Source organism: Thermobia domestica, chromosome 14 (assembly GCF_964235325.1).
Source record: "Thermobia domestica chromosome 14, izTheDome1.hap1.1, whole genome shotgun sequence".
In the NCBI taxonomy this organism is placed as follows: Eukaryota; Metazoa; Arthropoda; class Insecta; order Zygentoma; family Lepismatidae; genus Thermobia; species Thermobia domestica.
The window spans coordinates 186,702,135-186,719,455 of record NC_137467.1 but is presented as its reverse complement, the minus strand read 5'-3'; positions in this window follow the sequence as shown (position 1 = coordinate 186,719,455).

The following is a 17,321-nucleotide window of genomic DNA, read 5'->3' as shown; positions in this document are numbered from 1 at the left end:
AATTTGATGATCACGTGAGCCACCGTGCTGTGCGATACCGTTTCTCTGTCTGAGTGTCGTCGGTTGTAGTCAGCTGCTATTGTTCGGTAGCTGCGTTCCACTGATATAAGGATGATTTCGATCTTCTGTTCACGTGTCAGACCTATTTTAGATCACCTGGAACAGAGAGAACTTGGTCAGTATCAAAGTAATTTCCCACTTTTGAACATTAATGACTTCTAAACTTTACAAGATAGAAAAAACAAATTACACCCCTAAATTTCTGAGCTCAAGCTAGTGTTATTTGATGTGACATACACTTTCCCATTTAAAAAAGACTTGAATACAAAATGGCGGATTTCGAGATGGCGTCCATGAATGACATACACTCCAAAAGTTGCAGCTCCTCATCAAACCTCTTTTCCCATCATCACTTTTTACTTTTCCCGTCGATTTTAAAACTTATGCAGGTGTCCAAGACTTTTGACTCACCCTATATATATAGGCGGAAAGTATCGTCCTTTAGAAATATATAGATATCAAAAATATCTTCCTAGGTTAATTAGGGTCTGAGTTATTGAGGTTTAAATTGAGTCACATTAAGGAGCGACCAGAATATGACTATTTCCATCATTAGGCGGCTCAATGGCCGTAACTCTGTAATGATACATTTCCCGACATATGGTCATATGAACGACTTTGCTTGTCTACCCATAAGGAATCCACCTCTGAAATTTTGCCGTACCTTTTTGTTACACCCTGTATGTATGTGTGTTGGTGCAACAATAAGTTTCCAAGAATATAGATTCATTCATTTTTGATTTTAATCTACACAACAAATGCTTTTTTATGAAAGCAAGGAGCCTGCGAGTTAAAGATGGTTAAAGACCGTAAATAAAATTGAAGATCTGAATTGCAGAACATCCGAAGTCCACCGGAGTACTTTTTTGTTTTTAGAATAAAGACAAGAAGATTATACTTGGAATGCTATTCTGTTTAGCTGAAATTATTTTGATTTTTTTAAAAAAAGTTTTGACTTGGACTTACGTATTATGCAAGTGAATAGCCCTGAAACATAGATGCTAACATAAAAAACAGAAAACGAAAACTACGAAGAAAAAGAGTGGACTTGGGATGTTTTGTAATTCAGGTTTTCAATTCAAACTTCAAATGGAACTGGGGTAACTCGCAGACAATGGCTGACTTAACACTTTGATAATAGCGGGTGTAATAGCTGGTTTGAGAACACAATTGATATGGCCTCTGTAGCTAAGTAGACTCCCGCCCTTCCCCCTCAACATTGGATACGGAAATGAAAAATTTATTTAGAATTTGATTGTTGATTCCTGTATATTTCAAGCATCACTTCCCGGAATCTGGGCCTGTGATATGTCGATATATCGCTATCATCGATATCTATATTATCATATATCAACATTCGATATCGCAAATATATGGACATGAATATAATCATTCTAAATTTTCGATATCGATATTCGGGGAGTGGGGATGCGAGGTATAAAGGTCCCCTAAGACTTGCGATGGATGAAGAAATTAAACTTACTTTCTGCAAGATTGTTTTCTAATCATAATATCTATATTACCAAACATTGCAATGTAAATACATCCACTTGCAAATTTGCAATATTATATGATGTAATTTCTTAGGCGCCAGAAATTTTTGTTCCCTGAAGAAAGAAACAAAAAATCACGTGGAAAAGCAAGTACTTCGAACTTTGAACTAGAATTTACCGTAAGAAAGTTTTTTTGTTTCTCTTCCTTGGAGATTTCCATCCCTTTTGGCCTTTGGAACCGCTAATTGACAAAAGGTGCACACATGATCGCAACATGCATTTATGCTCTGAGGCAGAGTCAGAGATTTAGAAAAGGAAACGACTTTCTAATAATAATAATAGTAATAATAATAATAATAATAATAATAATAATAATAATAATAGTAATAATAATAATAATAATAATAATTATTATTATTATTATTATTATAACAATGGGGTTTACAACTAGGGTCTTGTCTCTTTATCTTGCATGGGAAGGCCGCAAGCCTGCTACGCCACTGGTGTCTCCTATTCTGTGTTTGTGTCTTTTTCGTTTCGTGTAAATATTTGTTTTTGTTCTGTTAGGCTTTTATATGAAACTTTTATATTATGTAACTTTTTCTTTTTATGGCTTTCTTTTTTTAGGTGGGGCGGGGGGAAAGAGAGAAATTCTTTCTTCTGATATCTGTTTCTTACCATTCATCTTGTTTGAACTGCTTAAGTAAGTCATTTTGTAACTTTTGATGTCATCCAACTCCACCACAATAATAAAATTGTCATTCTTAACAATTTGTTTTATTCCCTTATTTGCAGTTTGCCACACTGATATATTTGTGACAAAATTGAGGTTTTGTCCAACGCCTTTCGAATTCGCAACCAACCCAACCGCCGAGCTTTTTGGGTTGCTTGCTATTGCAGGAAAAGGAGAATTGCAGGTGGTAATGCATTTTTGGAGTCGTGTATACAATACTGATTATATTCAGTGGCAAAACATTTATATGCACCACTATATGGTAATTCTGGCTTTTGTTGGAATGGTATCCTTTGAGATACACAATTTGGTCGCAGTTTCATTCTTAATCTTCCACTATTCGTATTTTTCTAATCGTCTACTTAAATGAAACCTTGCTTACGTTTCTATGTTCAATTATGTTCGAAATCTATGGAAGTCACTATTATAAAGTAACTTATGATTTACACAGCCATGTTGTTTCAGCAGATGATCAACAGAGACTAATGACAGTATGCATACAAATATCTGTGCACACATACATGATGCAGGAAGGGATGACGGAGAGGAAATCATTTTTCATCTTTTTTATACATGTACCATACACTTACGAAAGACCACGATCGTTTAGGATCCGGGCTCGATTCTCGATGAAAAACCATTCTTTTTTTTCATACAAGGATTAATTCAACTCTAAATCTTAAAGTGCAGGTATTGTGTTCGATTCCTGTGAGAGAGATCTTTCAAAATGAAAGCATATTTAGTGTCCGACTTCGATTCTCGATGACAAAGCATTCAATACTCTAAGACAATGTTCCTCTGGGGAAATCGGTTGCGATGATGTGCAAGTCAGCCGAAAATGTTTATACATGTCCAATATACTTACGAAGAACCGCGAACCTTGGGGGTCCAGGGTTCGATTCTTGATGAGAAAGCATTAAATATTTTTAGGGATTAAGTTAATTCGATCCTTTCTATCGTGAAAACGAAGTGCTATATACGTGAAATTCTTTTTTTTTTCATGCGAGGATTAATTCAACTCAACGGTCATGAAGTACAGGTCTTGCGTTTGATTCCCGTGTCCTGGTTTGATCCTCGATGAGAAAGCATTACACATTTTAAGGCATGAAGTTAATTCGATCCTTTCTGTCGTGAAAACGAAGTGCTATATACGTGAAATTCTTTTTCTTTCATGCAAGGATTAATTCAACTCTAAATCGTGAAGTACTGGTCTGGCGTTCGATTCCGGTGAGAGAACTTTCAAAATAAAAGCGTATTTAGGGCTCAGGTTCGACTCTTGGTGAGAAAGCATTGAATATTTTTAGACATTAAGTTAATTCGTTCCTTTCTATCGTTGAACGAAGTGAAATTCTTTTTTTCATACAAGGACTAGTTCAACTCTAAAATCACGAAGTACCAAATTCGATCCCTGCTCCCTACCAAACGGGATTTTTGTGTACAGAGTTAGAATGAAGAAACACAGTTTATAATTAACATTATAAACACATCTTCTTCTATTTCGTTGGAACACAAACGTAATGATAAATATTATCAGGAAATATATTTGTTTGAAAACGAAGTTCATCTGGCGTATCCTACACTAGAAAGCATTATTAGTGCTTCGAAATGAAGAACTTCGAACAATGTATATCATATGCTACGCTAAAATCAATACGTAAAATTCTTTTTTTTTTCATGCAAGGATTAATTCAACTCTAAACCGTGAAGTACTGCTCTTGCGTTCGATTTCAATGAGAGAGCTTTCAAAATGAAAGCATATTTAGCGTTCAGGTTCGATTCTCGATGAGAAAGCATTGAATATTTTAAGACATTAGGTATGCTCTTCGGTTTCCCAGGGGGAACGGGTCGGGAAAAGACGAAGACCAATCAAATTGGAGTGCTTTGATCACTGAATATCAAAGGATTGGGGGATAAAGGTCTAACCTATGCTATGCAAAATAGCTATTCAATACATAACGAAAAGACGAAAATCAATCAATCAATTGGAAAGCTTCGATTGTGATAACTGAAAGGACTCTGATGAAGATCCGATAGCCGTCCAAGACTATGAGCATCCCAGGGTGGCTAAATCGCTTATGTTCTTCGACTTCCCAGAATGTACGTGGCGGGGAAAGACCAATGTTACACAAAATTAGCTATTCAATACATAACGAAAAGACGAAAATCAATCAATCAATTGGGAAGCTTCGAGCGTGATAACTGATAGGACTCTGATGAAGATCCGATAGCCGTCCAAGATTATGAGCATCCAAGGGGGCTAAATAGCTTATGCTCTTCTACTTCCCAAAAGGAACGGCGCAGGGAAAGACCAATGCTATTCAAAATTAGCTATTCAATACATAACGAAAAGACAAAAATCAATCAATCAATTGGGAAGCTTCGATCATGATAACTGATAGGACTCTCATCCGTCCAAGAGCATTTAGCTATTCAATACATAACGAAAAGCAAAAATCAATCAATCAATTGGGAAGCTTCGATCATGATAACTGATAGACTATGATCCGTCCAAGAGTATGAACATCCAAGACTATCAGCATAGCAACAGGCTGTTCTCATATACAAACATTTTCCCACGCGCTCCTGTGCTAGCCGTAAAAGGCTATGAACATAACAACTAAAGGCTTGTCGAAACTTGCCTCCCAATTCCAGGAAACGATATCGATTTCTAGGAAAGCAAGATGAAATTTCGCTGACTCGACCTTCTATACGCCGGGACATCTACTAATAAAATATAAGTTCTGAGCCCCCTCCCCACCAATCCTGACTGAACATTGCACATTGGCCAATACGCCACTGATATCGTTAGCGTGGAAATAAACTGCTCCATATCTTCTATTAAATATGCCCTTAACCATGGCGCATATTGTGGCATGTCTTGGTAGCCACAATAGGTGGAAATAAATGTTGACGAAGTTTATAGAAGAAATGGTTGTATACATGCAGAATTTCTGGAAAAACTGCCGACGCCCATGAACGAGGGTGAACTGTAAAAACAAAAAGAGGAAGAAATAGTTCTTTGTTTCATGAGATGGAACTTTAAATAATGATGTTTTTCTTTTTAATCATTGTGTTATTTGCTATTTTTTTTAGAAAAGAAAAGAAAAGAATTGAAATAATGAATATGTGAATATTTAAAAGGAATATACTTGAATGCTATTTGTAATTTTGTTCTGAGCGAAAGGTAAAGAGAAAGAAAGAACGATTGTATGTATTACGTGAGCACTGAATGGAGTATCCCTGCGCTTCTGCCCTGTGACTGAAGGTCGTTTCGTGTAGCTTCAGTTGCAAGCCAGAATTGGAAGAGATAGTACGTGAGTCAAACAGAACCGTTATCGTGATTCAACTATGAATGTTAGTCGTTCTGTCTGGACTTAGGTTGCTGTCGAGACGAGCTGAGTTGTGTTGAGTTGATAGTGGAAAAATTAAAAGGATATAGTGAAGTTAATATTATAGCAATCTGTGCGAGCTGTTTAAAAGGGCGGAACTTTCATTGCTGCTGAGGTGTTGTTTGTCTTCGTTTATGGATGATTGTTTGTTCGAAGTACCCATTAGTTGAATGTTACATTTGAAGCCAGAGAAAGGGAAACCATTGGGAACTGCATACGGTAAGTGTAAAGTAGTAAAACCTGTAGAAAATTCTTTTGTCTTTTTCCAATTTACGTTTGTGTGGTCGTTTGGTCGAATTCTCAGTTTGATATAATTTGCAGTCCGATTTGTTCAGCAGTTTTCTCCTTTGGAATAATTTCCAGCATATTTAACGTCCCTATTTTGTGCATCGATATTGAATGGCTAGGAGTTTGATCACGTTATTCGTAGATTACAATAATTGACTTAAAACTAGAAGGATTTGACTCACATTTGATTCAAAGAATCAAATTTGATATTTTGAAGCTTCTCTGACGTGGAAATTACTAAACGTGATTAAATTCAAAAAAATACTTCTTACCTGATTTACTAAGTAATTTTGCATAGAATCGTGATTTTAAAGTAAACTTGAGTAACCATTGATTGCTGACTTTTGGTTAGTTTTGGTTGCTTTTGGTTATATTTGGTTGATAAATTAAATAAAAGTTGTGAAAAAGGCAATTTATCATTACTTGATTACTGTATTTAGAGTTTGTTGATCGTAATTAATCAAAAATATTTGAATGAGAAAATATTTAACTTGTTGAACTTTTTTATTAAAAAGAATTTTCGAGTTGTTTATTGAATCTAGGATTTTATTCTCGTTAATTAAACTCAACTTTATTATTGTTAGCTCTCTATTTGAAGTTACAGAAAATAAAATTGTTTATGCGAGTTTAGATTTCTACTTTTCAACCATAAAGTCTGTTCTATGCTTAACCTGTTAAGTGTTAATGACATAGCTTCTGTTACGTTATCAGTTGATTTGATATCAATTGATATAAAGGTAAGAGGTATAATTGCAACTTAACCACATTAAACTTATTCCAGACTGTTAATTTTTGACTGAGGTAACTCAGCGATTCACTATTCTTGCATTTGAAAAAAAAAAAAAGATAGAAAATTTGGTAATCATAGTTGTCAACGTTTTTTTATTGAGTCTAGTTTAGCCTTGTTCACATTGTTACTTCCGGATTGTCATTTGGAAAGAATTATTAATTATAAATTATCGGAATTTCGTGAATATTTGTATGGTAATATTGAGAAACCTTGAAGTTTGGGGAAAAGTTGTATCAGTTTGTTTAATTTCTACGAAACCAAAAGTCAGCGTTTTGTAATTTCTTTTATGAAGGATTCAAATCTAGATTTGGTACATCGCAATTCTTGGTGGGTTGTTACCTCTTGTCTTTTTGTTGTAGAACGTAGTGAAGTAGTGGTAGAGTATTATAATTATTAATATTTATAAATTTTGTAGAACTTTTGTAGAAATCTTGAATTTATTTATGAATGTATATTTCAAGGTTCAATTAATAATTATAGTAATCTGGTACACTTGTGTGTTGAATATTTTGGAGCAAAAAATATATATGCGGAAGGAGATGGAACGGTACGAATAGATATGGATGACATAGAAGATGGTGTATATACCTTAGATCAAACGGGATTCGTATCTTAAAATAGTTTTGCGAGTATTCCTCTGAGTTTGACCTCCCCTCATAATTCATTTTTTCAGATAAATAATAGAGAAGAGAATTTGGTATTTCATACATTGGATTCTTATTCTAATAGTAATAGAAGCAGTATAGAAAATCCATGTTTTCGCAACCTTAGTCGTGTTGCTCAACCTCCAACTCCGGGACCTTCAGAATATCATAATGAAATTATGAATAGAGATAGATTTAGAGTTGGTAACTGTGTTCCTAACGTAACAAGGCAGGTCGAGTTTCAATTATCTGATGAAACTCCTGAAATAGTTTCACAAAATAGAACTAGGTCAAATTTTTATCGCCTTTCGGATTATTATAAGAGGGTTTCTGCCATTAAGGATTCACGGCAGAAATACCTATAGGAAGGTATAGGACTGGAAGGTATTTGCCTCAAGATTATAATTATTTTAGTTCAATTCCGACAAATAATTCAGATACTACGAATTGTCATGGGAACGTTGCGAGTTTTGGAGTAGCGTTGAAGTATATGGATAAATATACTTTTCAGAAATTATTAGAATCATTGGAAAACAAGATTACGGGATTTACCGGTATAGATAGAAGAAATAGTAACTTAATATTTGAAATTTTGAGGGTTTTGGAAAAATTAATGGAACAGTGTAGTTATCCGGTTGTAATTTTGTATGGAGTTCTGTTATCGAAGAGTGAGGGTGAATTTCAAATCGAAGTTCAACATGCTATTAGTGCAAGTATTTCTTGGGAGGATTTTCGGAATAGAATTGTAGATTAGTTTATTTCAAGTACCGCTAGACATTCATTAATGGCCGAGAGAATTTTTAGAAATTAAATGAAGGGGTTGATATGTTTATAGAAGATGTTTATTACTCTTCAGTGGTTTGGAACTTCAGTTGTAGTGAAGGGCAGATAATTCGAATTATATTGGATGGGATGAACCCTTCCATAAAGTTTAAATTGTTCTCTAATCGATTGCCTCACTCGTTGAGTGAATTGAGAGATGTTTGTAATTCATGTGCGAATCAGTTTAAAGAACAATTAGAGTATATGAAGAAAGTTGAGGCTAAATCAGGTGCATCTGCCTCAGTAATGACAAGGCCATCTTTTAAATCTGAAAATAATAGTTATTTGGGAATTAATAAGAAGAAAATTAGTTCGAGGGTTAATGAAAATCAAAAGGAAATGAGTACAAGTCGAATGCCATTGACGATGCCTGAACGTCTTAATAGATCGAATAATCGGGTAGTTCCTCCGAAGACAAGTGACTCTATAGCTTCTTTTGTGGATGGAAGAATTAATAATAGAAGGGTGATGATCTGTTTGGATAGTGGGTCCTCCTATAATCTGATAACCGAAGAATTTGTTCGGAGATGTGAAACTTTGCCTGAAATGATTCGTGCTCCTTTGGGATCAGAATATCATGCTAGCAAGGAACTTTGTGTTATGGTAAATTTGTCAGGGTGGTTTGAACTGGTAACCTTTAAGGTAGTGGCCGACCTACCATGCGAATGCATTCTTGGTGTGATTTTTTGAGAACAATGTTTTCCGTCATTGATTTTTCTAGAAATAAACTTTTATTAAGAATTAACAGGAAATCAGTTATGATTTTTTTATGATGATAAGACGGAAAAACATTTAGACAGGAAGAATGGAGGTGTTTCAAGGTTTAGTTCCGGTGACTGTGTTGACCAGTTTAGTAAAAATCGTGAATTAGATACAAAAGGGGGTGAGAAGATGGCTTCTTTGTTTTTGAAGTGGAATCCTGGCAAATCTAGTAAATGTGATCGTTCAATTCAATGCGATATTGAAATAAACAATATCGAAAAACAATTATTGGAGATTAATGCTCCTAATGAAGAACAGTTGAAGAAACTTCGGACAATGTTTGATAAAACCGTAAAACAAGACTTTGGGTCAACTTCTTTTGGAGGTGAATCAGGTGGTCATCGTTTAGATGGATCTTCTGTTAACGACAGTTTAGTGGGTGTTCCTAAACTAGAATTTTCTTCTTGAAAACATTTTCTGATTTGAATGGAGACAATGAATATTTAGTTAATCCAAATCCAGCTACTAATCTAATTTAGGATATGAGCGAAATGAGATCAAATTGAAGTGCAAAGGGAAGATACATGTGAAAGAAAGGATAGACATTGTTCGGATATGGGGATTTTTGGAGGATCTAAAAATAAGAAGAATAAGAAAAAGAAAAAGACCAAAATTAGAAACGATCAAAGGGATATTTCAACTCGGGATCGGAGTAAAACCAAGGAAAAGGATAAACGTTTAGCTGCAGTGTTGTTAAATGAGTTATCAATTCAGGGAAAATTAGGAGACAATTTTGTAAATATTATTCAAAAAGCTGAAAGTGATTCGGAAGTTTCGGATATGGATCTTGAACAATCTAACAAGTTTTATGAACTTGTTAAGAAAAATAAAAAAAATCATTTGCTTCTGATTTTGAGGAAAAATTAACAAAACTAGAACAGAAAGAAGAAAGGTCACAAAGTAGGGAAAATTCGAATGGTTTAGAACAATACGTGAATAAAGACGTTCAGGAATTCGTGAATGATATTCGAAAGGAATTTAGTGATGTAATTTCAAACGATATGGGGTGTGTAAAAATTTTTGTTGCCAAATTGTACCTGAAGGAAAAGAAACCTTTTAAAGAAGCTCCGTTTCCAGTACCAAAACATAAGGAAAAATTTTTGATGAATGTATTAAGGAACTATTTTCACAAGGAATTCTGGTTGAGGTAGATCACTCTAATTTCGGAAGTAGTTGCTTTCTTGTAAAAAACAAAAATAATACGCATCGTATTGTAGGAAATTTCTGTAAAGCTAATTCTTTGATCATAGACGATGTGTATCCGTTTCCTAATATAAAGGAGTGTTTAACGAGCCTTGCAGGGAAGAAAACCTTTAGTGTTTTAGATTGCCGAAAAGCATATTTTTAGTTGGCTCTCCATGAGGATTCGCGAGAGATTACTACCATCGTAACTCTGAAAGGATGTTACCAATACACCAAAGTTCCTGTTGGAAGTAAGACTGGGAGTAGTTTGTTAACTCGTGCGATGGAAAAGGTCTTTGGAGATCTTAAAGATGAGGGTGTGAGATATTATTTTGAAGATCTCTTAATAGCAAGTAGAAATGTGGAAGAACGTAAAAGAATTTTGCGTTTGGTATTAGAAAGAATGAGGGAAAATGGAATTACCATTTCGCCGGATATAAGTTTGTTTTTTATAAGAAAATTAAGTATTTAGGTTTTGTGGCGGATGGTAAATCCATTGAAATAGATCCATCAAGAATAGCAGCCATTAAAAATATACCTGCTCCTAGAAATAGGAGAGGTGTTATGAAAATGTGTGGGTTATTTAATTATTATTCCAAGTTCGTGAGTGGGATGCAGTTAATTATGGCTCCCATAAGTGATTTACGTTCGGAGCGTACAAAATTTGTACGGTTAAGAGAACACCATAAAACATTAGATAAATTGAAAGAAATGTTTATAAATAATGTAATATTAAGAACTCCGGATTTGAATAAAACTTTTTTTTGCATTGTGACGGAAGTGGGAAAGCGATTGGAGTTTGTGTGTCACAATTAGATAGTGAGAATCGACTCGTTCCCGTGTCGTTTTATTCTAAAAAATTAACGGAAGCCGATAAACACCGGAGTGTATACGAAATAGAATTTCTTAGCTTGGTTCAGTCAATAAACAGGTTTAGACATTATCTCAGTAGGGAGTTTGTAGTCTTCACGGACAATAAGACTTTGTCTTGGATATTGGGAAACTCTAAAAGATTGCTTAAATATGGACCATTGGTATAGACACTCTGTCAATTTTATTTTACAGTTCAACATGTTAGGTCGCAAGATAACATTGTTGCCGATTTTTTAACAAGAGTATATGACCCATTTGAGTTTGTTCAGGTTGATGGACCAGTAGGAATGGCTATAATTAAAAGAAATATGAAGATCGCGAATACTTGGAATTTACCTTTAGTAAAAGAACCTATCGATGTTCTACAGAGAAAAGATCCGGAATTATTGAACATTATAGAGAGGATAAATTATGGAGAAAATGTGCGAAATTTCATCCTGAACAAAGGTATATTAACCTTTAGATACACTTGGTGGGTCAAATTGACCCGGTACCTGTTTCTTTTGTTTTTCTAAACGAGTCAATGATGTTTTTATAAAACCAGTCTTTGTGACATCTCATATTCATCTTTTGTCTACTATACCTGATATTTAGTTTTTTAGTATCACCAAATATGGAGCGGGGGAAAACTGATTTCTCTCTTTGCTCCGTAATTACATTTGGTGGGTCAAATTGACCCGTAATTTAGTTTGCTTTATTTTTAGTAATATATTTCACTTTCGAACACTTGTATTCTCTAAAGCAACATAAGGTCAAAAATGCGGAAATGAAGAGACGAAGAAGAAGAAGAAGAAGAAAAGAAGAAAGAAGAAAAAGAAGAAGAAGAAAATATTTTTCTGTGAATTTGATTTATTGAAAATTGTTGTCAGCTTGTGTATTAGTGCGTCTATTTGTGAGGTGAAATTTAGAGTGCGAAAATGAGCGGACTTTCAGATGAGGCTATAAGAGATGAACTTCTGTTAGATGCAAGTGAGGATGGCGATAGTGACACGGAAGATACTGGACAGCTACAGGCAGAAAGAGTAACTGTTATTCCCGAGAGTAATGAACAGGATTCCTATAATGAAAGTGAATCTACGGACGACAGTGAAAGTGAAACTACTAACGATGTGCCCATTCCCTCTTGTAGTCATGATATAAACGGTCGATATATTTCTAAAGACGGTACTATTTGGAACACGAATCCCCGTATTTCAAGTCAAACCCTTGTACATAATGTTGTAAGACATAATCCTGGACCTGTCAAAAACATTCATCTCACTTCACCTAAAGCTGCGTTTGATATGTTCTTTTCACCAGACTTGTTAAAAGAAATTAGACTGTGTACAAATCTAGAAGGCAAACGCGTTGCTCGAGAAAAAAGAACTACGTGGAAAGAAGTTGATATGGTGGAACTTACTGCTTTTCTTGGATTACTTCTTCTTGCTGGCCTAGAAAGAAATTGGGATGTACCGGTAAAAGAATTGTTTTTTGACATGTATGCAAATCCACTTTATCGAGCTACCATGTTGGTAAACAGATTCTTGAATATACTGCGAGTAATGAGATTTGATGACAAGCGTACACGGGATACTAGGCTAAAAACTGACCGCCTTGCGGCCATAAGTTTCGTATGGGATATGTTCGTGAAGAATTGTTCCGAAGCTATGATTCCATTTATCTAACCATTGATGAACAGTTGCTGCCATACAGAGGTCGATGTAGTTTTATTCAGTATATGCCCCAAAAGCCAGGGAAATACGGAATCAAAATATTCTGGATGTGTTCTGCTAAATCTGGTTATGCATACATTGGAATGGTGTACACAGGTCGCAAACCTGGGCAGCAAGTACAAACTAACCTATCACAATATGTTGTTCTAAAGCTATCTGAATCTTTGAAGAACTTTCCAGGGAGAAATATTACAACAGACAATCATTTCACAAGCTTATCTCTTGCTAAAGAGTTGATACATAATAAGATTACTTTAGTTGGAACAATTAGGAAACACAGGAGGGAAGTGCCTACAATTATGCTACCAGCTAAAAATCGACAAATTTATTCGTCTGAATTGGTTTTAATTCCACAATCGACAATGGTCAGTTTTGTAACGAAGAAAAATAAAGCTGTTATTTTATTATCTTCTATGCATGGAGATGCTTCAATAGATTCTGAAAGTGCCAAAAAAGCCAGAAATAATAACATTTTATAACAAAACCAAGGTTGGTGTCGATACTATGGATAAATTGGTACGCACATACACAACAAAGAGGCAAACCACACGGTGGCCTGTGACCTTGTTTTTCAACATGCTAGATGTCGGAGGAAATAACGCATATATAACGTACATAGCTTGCAATCCTGACTACGAAAAAAATGCTACTGACCGCCGCAGAAAATTCCTGAAAGAGCTTGTGCATGACATGTTGGAACCTCAGATGGAAAGGCGTGTGCTGATTCCTGACTTGAAGAGGAGTGTAGTGGATGCTTTGAGAAGATGTGTTATAACACGAGGACAACAATAAGACCGTGCCGGAATTTCAAGGAAAAGGAAGGGACGCTCAGTTTGGCCTACGTCAGCGGATAAGAAAACGTCTACTGTCTGCTATAAATGTTAAAGATTCATCTGCACAGTTCATACTGTGTCTTTGTGTGAAGAATGTGCGTAGGGTGAGAATGTAGAGTACTTCTGTAGTGAAAGTACGTTATTACTTGTTGCTAATAATTTCTAATAGCATTAAAATTCACCTTTGTACAAAATGTTACGATATGAATAATGAAATATTATTCTGAATTGCAATCAATAGTGTATTTTTACTACAATAGCATGCCTGTGAACAATTAGAAATTTCCTTGTACACATAATCTCTTGTACAACCTTCAAGCGCATTACGACCGTGTGAGAAAATAGCGATGAAGCAAACATAAATTCTGAATAAAAATTACAACTTTTTTGATTACAATAGTGAACATGTGAACAGGTACACATATGCTCTTGTACAAATAAGTTCTTGTACACATAAGCCCTTGTACAAACTTCAAGTACATTACAACCGTGTGAGGAAATAGCGATGAAGAAAACATCAATTCTGAAACAAAAAATCCAACTTCTTTGATTACAATAGTAAACCTGTGAACAGGTACACATATGCCCTTGTACAAATAAGTTCTTGTACACATAAGCCCTTGTACAAACTTCAAGCACATTAGAACCATGTGAGAAACTAGGGATATAGCAAACATCATTTCCGAAGCAAAATCTCCAATTTCCTAAGGATTAAACTTCAAAAAGAGCACCGGGTCATTTTGACCCACCAAGTGTAATTACGTAGGAAAAATGCCAAGTGAATCTAAGGGTTAATGAAGAAGAGTAGAGCATTTAATTGTCCATATAAAATATATATTCCGAAGGATTTACAACGGTTAGTAATAGAATATTTTCATGATCAAATTCTGTCTGGTGGACATTTTGGCACTTATCGTACTCTTAAGAAAATCATGAAAAAATACACGTGGGATACTATTGTGGAAGATGTAAAGGAATATGTAAGATCTTGTGTTCAGTGTCAGAAAGTTAAAGATCATAATAAAAGAAAAATGGGTCCTCTGATATCAAATTTTTCTGAAAGAGTTTGTGAGAACTACATGATCGATATTATTGGGCCAATGCCTGTCTCTAATGGCTATAAGTTTGTACTTATAGGAGTCGATAACGCGTCTCGATTTGTTTTCTTAGAAAAAATGAGAGTATTGAATTCGCAAAATATTTGTAATAAACTACTAGAAGTGTTTAGTAGACTAGATTTTCCGGAGACCTTGTCTACATACAATGCTTCTGTTTTTGTATCGGAGAACTTCAAATTATTTTTGTTTAGTCTAGGTATTAAACATATTAGAATTACTCCTTACCATGCGGAAGCTAACATCGCGGAGAGATTTATAAAAACTCAAAAATATTCATTGAGAGCTTAATGTTCTAATAACCAAAACATCTGGTCGGAATATATTCCGGAGATACAGTTTTCTCTGAATCTCTGTGAGCATTCTGGTCTGAAAGCCGTACCGGCGGACCTTATTTCAGGACGTCCGATTAACACCCCTTTAGAAAATCGCTGGTAGCTTAATAGTCCAGAATTGTTTAAATTTGATAAATCAAACACTTGGGAAAATGCTCTCGTACCTGAGGGAGCATGATAGACATATGCCTGCTATGTGATTGTGCTGTTAGGGAAAAGACCTCGAACTGCTATAACATACAAAATATTAGCTCCGTACTGTTTGAAGATAGTGATGAAGAAAGTGAAGCAAATTTCAGCGAAGATAAAACTGATTCTGAAGACGAAGATTTTGTTTTGCCACAAGAAAACTACTTTGACGATTGTCCAGCTGGTATTCAGGAAGCTAGTGAGAGTAAAGATGAAGTGGGTGACTCAAACGTGAGTCACAAAGAATCAGGAAGTGAAAATATTTTTGTGAACAATGGTTGTGATCTTGTGCGAGTTTCGAAAAACGGAATGTACTGGAATCCCGAGCCGCCGCCACCTACTCAAACTAGAAGACACAACATAATTTTATTATGATGTAAAAAAGAATATACACATTGCTACGCCATGGAAAGCGTTCAAATTATTTCTCAGTGATGTTATTCCTGACGAAATAGTACAATGCACAAATTTCGAGGCAAGACGAGTGACTACTATCGATTCAAGTGCTAAGTGGACACACGCACTAGATAAGATAGAATTGCATATCTAGGACTGCATTCAAGTAGGGTTGATCGTAATTGGAACTTCCTTCAATAGAACTGTACAAAGGAGCAAATTTTAATTTGTACCGTGCGACTATGTCACAGATGCGATTTCAACGAATTCTAAGGTTTCTTCGATTTGTTAATAAACGAACACTCGCAAATAGACTGAAAAAAGACAAACTTACCCCCATCCGATTTGTTTGGGAATGTTTTGTTGCAAACTGTGGAATTTATTATATACCAAGTGATTGTGTAACAGTGGATGAACAACTGGTTCCATTTCGTGGTCGCTGCTGTTTCGTTCAATATATGCCAATAAGCCAGCTAAATATGGCATAAAAATATTATAGTTATGTGATGCACTGAACTATTTTGTACTCAATGGTTATGTATACGTAGGAAAGCAACCAGAAGGAACTGTGGAGAAGAATCTGGCTCAGATCGTTCTGAAAAAAGCTTTCAAAATATTTGTTCAAAAGTGGAAGGAACATTACTATGGACAATTATTTTACAAGTTTTGAACTTGCTCAATACCTGCTAATTCAGAATCTCACTCTCGTTGGAACAATGAAGAACAAACATGAAATCCCGGGCATTACGCAACCTAGTAAATCTAGTAGTTCATTGACAACTGTATTCGGATTCAACGAAGACCTAATGATCGTAAGTTGTGCACCTAAGAGATGCTCAGCACGCAGCACCATGATCTGATACAGGTAAGAAAAAGCCAGATGTAATCCAATATTATAACAAGATCGAAAGGGCGGTGGATAAATTGGGCCAAATGGTGAGAGAATTCACAACAAAACAGCAAACAAGAATGTGACCATTAGCTGTTCTTCAATATGGTAGATACTTTAGGGCTCAATGCATCTATAATTTTTAAAATTCAAAATTCAGATTTATCGCATAAACCCAATGCGAGGAGTAAATTTTTAAACAGCCTTGTCGAGGACATTGTAAAGCCTCACGTGCAGCGAAGATGCAAGATATCAGCTCGTTACCAAAACCAGTGACTGAAGGAATGAAACACTTCGGAGTCTCCAAAACTGAAACCACTTCACCAATTTCGGCGTCATCTGCAAACAGAAGAAAGCTTTGTCATCTTTGTCATAGGAAGAAGGACAGAGAAATAGACAAGTTTGTGAAAAATGCAACAAACATTTTAGTGCAGAGCACCAAGCACTTATTTGTGCAACATGTAAATAAACGTGAAAAAAGCTGAGTTCTCCTCTAATTATGAGAAATAGGTTGAAATGTACCAAATGTGAAATTGTATTTTGAGCATTAATAAAGATTAAATTTTAACACAGAAGAGGATTTGCTTTTTAAATGAATGTTAAGTTAAATAATAAATTGTTAGATTAGGCTAGGTTAGGTTAGTGGTCATTGTAAATGGTTACAGTAAATTGTTAGTCGTTAGTTTCAATATAGATAAATTCTACGATATTAGGTTAGGTTAAGTTAGTTTTGATTGTAGATTGTAACAGTAAATTGATAGCAGTCATTTACAATATAGATACAGTCAAAGATGGTCATTGTAAATTGTTAATGGT